Raw genomic sequence first — 7,792 nt, forward strand, 5'->3', positions numbered from 1 at the left:
AAATATCTAAAAAAAAAAAAGAAAAGAAAAGAAATACAGCAAAACACAGGCAAACAGGTAGATGCCCTTAAAGCAGAAACAAATATATCCCTTAAAGATATACAAGAAAATACAATCAAGCCAGTGAAGGAATTGAACAAAACAGTAGAATACCTAAAAATGGAAATAGAAACAATAAAAGATATTACAAATGGAAGGAACCCTGGGGATAGAAAACATAGGATAGAGGTAGGGATCTACTGATAGTGGTTTGTTTGTTTTCATTTGCTTAGTTTTCTCTTATTTTCTATACTTTTTAAATTTTATTTAATCTTTTTTATTACACTCCAAATTTTATTCCCCTCCTGGTCCACCCTCCGACTGTTCCCCATCCCATACCTCCTCCCCACACCCTGTCTCCATGTGGATGCCCCTACCCTCACCCCATCTGACCTCTAAACTCCCTGGGGCCTCCAGTCTCTTGAGAGGTGCATCATCTCTGAATGAACACAGACCCAGTAGCCCTCTGCTGTATGTGTGTTAGTCACCTATCAGCTTTTTGGTGGTCAAGCATTTGAGAGATCTTGAGGGTCCAGATTAATTGAGACTGCTGGTCCTCCTACAGGGTAACCCTTCTCCTCAGCTTCTTTAAGTCTTTCCCTAATTCAACCACAGGGGTCAGCTGCTTCTTTCCATTGGTTGGGTGCAGATATCTGCATCTGACTCTTTCAGCTGTTCGTTGGGTCTTTCTGAGAGCAGTCATGCTAGGTCCCTTTTTGTGAGAGCTCCATAGGCTCAGTAATAGTGTCAGGCTTTGGGGCCACTCATTGAGCTGGATACCATTTTGGGCCTGTCACTGGACCTTCTTTTCCTTGGGCTTTTTGTTTTCTTTTATCCCTGCAATTCTTTTAGACAGGAACAATTCTGTTTCAGTGTTTTTGACTGTGGGATGGCAATCCCATCCATCACTGGAGGTAGGTTTATCTAAGGTCCCTCCCTTTGAGTCTTGAGAGTGTCTCACCTCCCAGGTCTCTGATATATTCAGGAGGGTCCTCCCACCCCCTACCTCCATGGTTGCATGTTTCCATTCTTTTTGCTGGCTTTCATGGTTTCGGTCCTTTTCCCTCACCCAATACCAGGTCATGTTCCCCTCTTCCTCCCTGTCCCCTTTCCCTCCCAGGTCCTTCCCTCCCTTCCCACTTGTGTTTCCTTTTTACTCCCTCCCAAGTGGGACTAAGGTGTACTCACTTGGGCCCTTCAGCTTGTTGAACTTTTTGAGTTCTGTGGACTGTACCTTGGGTATTCTGTACCTTCTTGGCTAATATCCACTTAATACTGAGTACATACCATGCATGTATTTTCGTGTCTGAGTTACCTCACTCAGGATGATATTTCCTAGTTCCATCCATTTGCCTGCAAAACTCAGGATGTTTTGCTTTCACCAACAGAATACAAGAGATAATAGAGAGAACCCCAGGCATAGAAAATACCATAGAAGATATTGTCACAATGGTCAAAGAAAATACAAAGCCTAAAAAGTTCCTAACCCAAAACATCCAGGAAATTTGGGATTCAATGAAAAGATCAAACCTAAGAATAATAGAAATAGAATAGAGTGAAGATTCACAGGTCAAAGAGCCAGAAAATACCTTTAGCAAATTCATAGAAGAAACTATCCATAACCTAAAGAGATGTACCATAATGTACAAGTCCACAGAATACCAAGTAAAGAAGAAAATCCTCCAATCACATTATAATCAAAACACTAAATGCACAGAGCAAAGAAAGAATTGTGGACTCCCTCCCCACAGCCTGAACAGTATCAAAGCAAAACAGTGCCATGGGCCCCAGGGCTGCGGCTGCCCACCTGTTGAGCGAAACCTGGTTCCAGTTACATTCAAAAGCTCCACCCCCACAGAGTAACAAGGAAGTCACTGATTGGACTGTTACACTGACGTATTTTGTGGGGGGGAGTGGTTTTTGCCCCAGGTAATATACCTGTTGGGAGAACAAAGGAATCATCATTAAAGAACCAAGATGGCTGAGCAGTAAAAGTCTCCTGTCTAATTTTCACCCTTCCACGTGGGTAGGTATGTCTGTGGCCACTCTATCCTATCCCTAACTCTCTCTAGCAGCTGCTCTTCTTTCTAACTCCATTTTTCCAGGTTACTCACTGTTTAACGTTACTGCAGGACAGTAACAAAGAATATTAAAAGTTATAAGGGAAAAAGGCCAAGTAACATAAAGGAAGACTGAATTATACCAGACTTCTCAACAGAGACTGTAAAAGCCAGAGAATCCTAAACAGATGTCATCCAGACACTAAAAGAATGCAAATGCCAGCCCAGGCTACTATGTTCAGCAAAAATTTCAACCACCACACACGGAGAAACCAAGATACTTCATGACAAAACCAAATTTAAAAAATATCTTTCCACTAATCCAGCCTTACAGAGGATACTAAAAGGAAAACCCTTGCTTCCTGATGTAATAGAAGACCCTGGTTTGGTTCCCAGGACCCACTTCAACTAGATCAAAAACTCCTGTAACTCTAGCTCCATAAAATCTGATACCCTCTCTGACTGCTTTGAGACCCCATTCATACATATACCTACACCCCTCCACAGGTAACATACACATAATTTAAAATAAAATAAATCTGTCAAGGAAAAAAAATAGTACCTCAGGCTGGCAATTGTACTCGCCTTTTACTAGGAAAGGTAAAGGGTGCAGCAAAACGGATGACCTAAGTTTGATTCCCAGATACCAAGTGAAAAGGAAGAACTAACTTCTGCAGTTTGTCCTTTTACCTACACACACACACACACACACACACACACACATACACACAGTGAGAGAGAGAGAGAGAGAAAGATGTGCATGCACACCTGACAATAAATGTATTTGTATATAATCTTTCAAATTATAAAATTTCCATTTATTATCCTTTTTAAATTCAAAACTTCATTTTATTTAGTCATTTTTTACAGTCCAAGTTTTATCCCTCTCCATCAACCTTCTGACTGTTCCCCATTCCAAACCTCTTCCTGCCATCTCCACGAGGATGCCCCCATCCGCCCAACCCCGACACCACCAAACCTCCCCACTCCCTGGGGCTTGCAGTCTCTTGAGGGTTAGGTGCATCTTCTCTGACTGATTCCAAACCCGACAGTTCTCTGCTATATATACTTTGGAGATCTCATATCAGCTGGTGTTTGCTGCCTGTTTTGTGGCTCGGTGTCTGGGAGATCTCAGGGGTCCAGGTTAGTTGAGATGACTGGTCCTCCTACATGGTCAAGCTCCTCCTCAGGTTCTTCCAGCTTTTCCCTAATTCAGCTATAGGGATCAGCAGCTTCTGTCCATTCATTGGTTGTAAATATCTGCATCTGATTCTTTCGGCTTCCTATTAGGTCTTTTGGAGAGTAATCATGATAGACTCCTTTTTGTGACCACACTCTAGCCTCAGTAATAGTGTCAGGAAATAATGAATCCTAAATGGTAGGAAAGTCAAAGTTAGAGACTGGGTGAGCACAATACCCCAGTAAAACCTGGAATAACAAATACACAGGCCATTGTTATATATAAAGACCTTCGCAAGAAAGGACCTTTAGATTTGCAACTTTTGAAAATAATAGTGGACATCATTCAGAGGAACCAGAAAATCAAGGGGAATGGGGAAACTTAAAACCAATTACAAATGCCCTAATTATAAACTTCAAGAGCACAGAGGCATGGAAAACCATAATGTTCACAGAGGTTGCTCCTAACACTTCTCTGCATCCTCACCTGGAACCCAGAGCATCAGCACCCACAGCAGGAGTGTGTCTGTCTCTATGTCTGAGAGTTTGAAGAGAGGATACTTCTTAGGCTCCTGGATCTGCCCTTAAGGAGACTGGGCTGTTGTATAATGACTTAATATGCAAATCAGCTCAATAGAGTGTGTACTGCTGGTCAAAGAGCACCTGCTCCTGTTTCCCCCACAGGGAGTTGGTATCAGCAGAAAATTTACTAGACCATCACATGTATATATATCTTAAAGGAGCCTGAAAGTTTATTCTATTGCATCCTTACTCTCGGATATTTTAGAGGTGTGATGGGGGAAGCAATATTAAAAAAAAATGTACTATGTAAAGAATGTAAGATATTTCTAGCACAACTTGGTCCCTCAAAATTGTCCATACCCAATGTTTTCTAAGAAGGAATAAGAATAAAGACTTGATAAGGATAATTAGTATAATTAATACCTAGAATACTCATTTTGTCTAATTTCTGTCTTTTGTCATGTGATGTGTCTATATGTGTTCATATTCATTTATGAGGGTAACTTTCATTGCCGTAGTACAGGAGTAGTGATCAGAAAACATCCTTGTGTGTGGCTGTTGCCTTCCACCTTACACACCATTATAAAAAAACTTTTGTGTCAGTTTCTCCTTCAGGACCCAGTGGTGAGATACCCCCACAGGAGCTGTCAAAATGGCAGCACCTAGACATCTAAGCCTGCAGCCTATCCATGATGCCAACTGCCTAAGCAGGAGCTACCCCTCAAGAGCTTTCCATGGTGGTATTCCTTTCCTACCTCACCCTACTGCTGTTGTGAGGAGCTGTCCACAATGGCAAGATCTCTTCCCTGCCTCAACCTACAGCCATGGTGAAGCACCTGTGCAGGAGCTGTCCACAGTGGCAATACTTTCTCTCCAGCCTTCTTCCTGCCAGCAGCCCCACAGCGATGGCACCTCATCAAAAACCATCAGCAGCCTAATCCATGGCCAGATGCAGGAAAGGGGAGGGAGCGCTGAAAAAAGAGCCACCAACCACTGAGCAGGAAAACCCACCAATCCCTGAAAAGGAAAGGCTCACAAGCTCAGTACTTCAAATTCCATCAATCCACATTCTGGAAATCTTTACTGTGAAAAGCTCTGCCCCCTGAAAAGTCATATATAAGCTCTGCTCCCTACTCCGAGGAGCAGAGGGCAACCATCACTGGATTCATTCTCTCACAATCTGGATCCTCCAATAAGTCTCTTTCATGAGATTTTCTGCTGAGTGACACTTTCTTCAGAAAAAGTCAAGAAGAAATGAAGCAATGAAGAGAAAAAGAAAGAAGGAGCAGGGCTGGGGCTACTCCTTCAGCTCAGCTGGGGAAACCTACCTCTGGGAGCTGCAATAGCTCTGTTGAAGAGGCTTCCTCTCAGAGCTATTTGGTTCCTTAACTCCCATGTCTCAGGATGTCCTTCCATCCACCTCAGAGCAGTAAGGTTCCTCAGTTCCCATGTGTCACAATACCCTTCCACTGGAATACCTTCTTCCCTCAGAGCTATATAGTCCCTAGACTTCCAAGTCACAGCATACCCTTCCATCTGAGCAGAAACACTTACACCCAAACAGCAGAACAGCTGAATCTGTCCCTGAAAACTGGACCAGAGGCTCCTTTTCAGGTCACATACAAGAGGCTTGGAAGATGCTTTGCCGTGAACATGCAAAGCAGCTCAATAAATGTCATCCTCAGAGGAAAACATGCTCTTTGTCTCAGTGGTAGATGGGGTTGGCAAAACCAATCACAGAGCATTTCAAGCACATCATAAGGGATCTTATGACTGCTCCATTCAATATTCAACTTATTTATTTGTAAAAATTGTATTATATGTTAAAATCATATTTCCCTTCTCTCCCCAACTCCTACCAGATTCTACACACCTCTCAACCCATCTATTTTATATTACTTTTCTTTTTTATTTTTTATAGATTTATTTGTTAACTATTACAAAGACAAAATATCATTAAGAGTACTTTGCAGACTTTATTTCAGGATTATTTATTCTGTGACAGAAAGCTAATGTTAAGAGGGTGGACAGTCAAGGACCTAACCTTGTAGGATAACATAACAGAGCTGATGGTAAATGAAGAAGAACAGAAGCTAGCACACAAGTATTGTGTCATGGCAAGGTATGGTTGAGCCCCAAGTAGAGGACCTATGTCCCTGTGGAAAATGCTAAAGGCTGCTCCCTCTGTGGCCTTTGCTTTTTATCTCAGAGATCAGAGAGTTCTCCTAAGTCCCAGAGACATCTAAGCTGCAGCAACTCATTTTCACCCAGTGTGAGCTCTGTGAATTTCACCACATAGGCCTTGCAACTGACAGACCGCACACAGCAAAGGCAGGAATTAGTGGCCTCCTCAGAAGATACCTAGACACAGAAAGCTTGGGGGTAAATGAAAAACTACAAATACATATTCAGTTAATTCACCTTTGTAAATAGAGGTCATAGTCTCTTTTGCTGGTAATAGCTTGTTGTCACATTATAGTTTGTCTTGAGAAATGAGTTTTGAAGAAGTAAAAAGTCTTTCACCAACCCCATTCTGGAGTGAAGAGGCACCAAGTTCTTACCTACAGTTATGAGCAGAATTGTATAGTAGCATAAATCATCTTCAGTGATCTGCATCCTCAAATTGTCTGGCAACAGTTGGTGTGTTTTTTACCTCCATGCCATCTTCATAACTTCTTACTGTATGCTCTGTTCAGATGCCTGCCATATTATATTGACTGTTCACAGACTAAGAAAGCATTCCTTCTAATCTCTCCAACATGGCTTTCCCTTCCACTATTCAACGAGATAGTCCTTCTTCATTGGTATAAAACGTAGGGATATACCCCTGTCCTTGTTCATGTGCTTCCACATCATATTCCTCCCCATCATAGTCATCTGAGTCTTCATCCTCAGGGTCTGGATGCAAGGCCTGGCACTCACACATTGCTGTGAACATCACCTCCAATGTTGACTTATCACTGGGCACAAATCTAAATTTAGAAATGGGTTCAACATTATCATTTTCTTCCTCATCTTCATCAGAGAGAGGTTCTTTTGATTGATCTCTAAACTTGTCATTCACCATAACATAAAAATGCTCTTAAGGATAAGCATTTGGATCCCTGGACACCACATGTAAACTAATAGTGGGGTATTCCAGTGAGAATCATATTCACAAACCATCTAACCATGACAGTTGACTCTCTACAATGTAAAGGGTGCCAGTGCCAAGCCCCTTCCCATTCAGCACAGCCTTGATGTCTGGCTGCTACAGACAGAGCTGTCTACTGACCCCAGCAGGAAGCTTGTGAGGAAGCTCATTGCCAGGGAAAGCATAGCTCCACAGGAACTGAGAAAGTCAAGCACCACAGTCTATAATATTTTTCAATAATTTATTTTTATACACTTTACATCAGGATCACAGCCCCCTCCTTTCTCTCCTACCAGATCTTCCCTTACATAAGCCCACCCTGGGACATTACCAAGAAAATAGAAATCAACAAACCAAATAGCCCAATTGGAAATGGGATACAGATCTAAACAGAGAATTCTCAAGGAATGAATCTCAGATGACAGAGAAGCACTTAAAGAAGTGTTCATCCTGAGTGAGGTAACTCAATCACAAAAGAACACACATGGTATGCACTCTCTGATAAGTGGTTATTAGCCCAGAAGTTTGGAATACAGGAAGAACAATCCTCAAATCACAAGAAACTCAAGAAGAAGGAAGACCAAAAGGTGGACATTTCATTCCTTCTTAACAGGGGGAACCTAATACCCATGGAAGGAGTTGCAGAGATTAACTATGGAGCAGAGACTGAAGGAAGGACAAGCTAGCCTAAATATAGCTATCTCCTGAGAGGCTCTGACAGTACCTGACTAATACAGATGCAGAGGCTCATAGCCATCCATTGAACTGAGTTGACCCAGACCCAGAATGATATGTATGGGCTGTCCCAACTTTATATTCTTTAACTCTCTCTCTCTCTCTCTCTCTCTCTCTCTCTCTC

At 42.2% G+C, this 7,792-nt stretch overlaps 1 pseudogene; it reads right to left on the minus strand.

Annotated features, from left to right (window-relative positions):
* Positions 1-6,402: 6,402 nt before the first annotated feature.
* On the minus strand, positions 6,403-7,118 carry LOC116098167 (annotated as a pseudogene).
* Positions 7,119-7,792: the final 674 nt, after the last annotated feature.

Source organism: Mastomys coucha, unplaced genomic scaffold (genome assembly GCF_008632895.1).
Source record: "Mastomys coucha isolate ucsf_1 unplaced genomic scaffold, UCSF_Mcou_1 pScaffold20, whole genome shotgun sequence".
Classification (NCBI taxonomy): domain Eukaryota; kingdom Metazoa; phylum Chordata; class Mammalia; order Rodentia; family Muridae; genus Mastomys; species Mastomys coucha.